This window comes from Bombus impatiens, unplaced genomic scaffold (assembly GCF_000188095.3).
Source record: "Bombus impatiens unplaced genomic scaffold, BIMP_2.2 scf_0377, whole genome shotgun sequence".
In the NCBI taxonomy this organism is placed as follows: domain Eukaryota; kingdom Metazoa; phylum Arthropoda; class Insecta; order Hymenoptera; family Apidae; genus Bombus; species Bombus impatiens.
The window spans coordinates 893,296-894,000 of NT_176796.1; positions in this window are offsets into that span (position 1 = coordinate 893,296).

Here is a 705-nt window from a genome sequence, read left to right on the forward strand (position 1 = left end):
TCATCTTCTCGTCGCTGATAAAGCGGCGCTTTCCGCGCGAGAGGCAACGCGATCCGCGGCGAGACATCGCCGCTGCACGAAGCTGTAAATCTTATCGTGCTAATTGCAGAGTGGCTGGGCCTGTTGGCGCGCGTTCTGGCCCGATTTAAAATGCAAATCGTTGCTCGTTGCCGGCAGCTCGCGCGCCATTTGCCTCCCCTCCGTTACAGCTCGATGAAAATTCAATGTTATATGTCGATCACGCGTCCTGGAGGTACACCGTGGAGGTAGGCGACCGCGTAGCCCGGAATTTCTGTAGCCGATTTTCTTTTCAGCGCTCGTCGATCGCTACCGGACGTTGTCGCACCGTTGACCGAGTTCAAAGGAGCGGACGTTTTCCAGGGCAAGGATGACGCCATGTTTTTGCACGATCGTCCTTGATTCTTGTTCAAGGACAAGCTGATGTGGGTTCACGACGACGGACAAAAGGAATAAAAGCGGAGGAACGGAAAGAGCTGGATAGGAGGAGGACGATGATTAATCAATTAGCGATCTCAGGACCTCCTTTAAGGCTGATGGTGGGCGAGCTTGAAAAACTGGCCAACCAAAGGAACCGTCGATGACGCGGCTGAATCCTGGTCGTGGTTTCTTTTCCTACAGATTCTGGCAGTGTTTCGGGAATAAGATAGGTCGAGTACGACGATACTCTGCCCTCCCCCCTCCCCC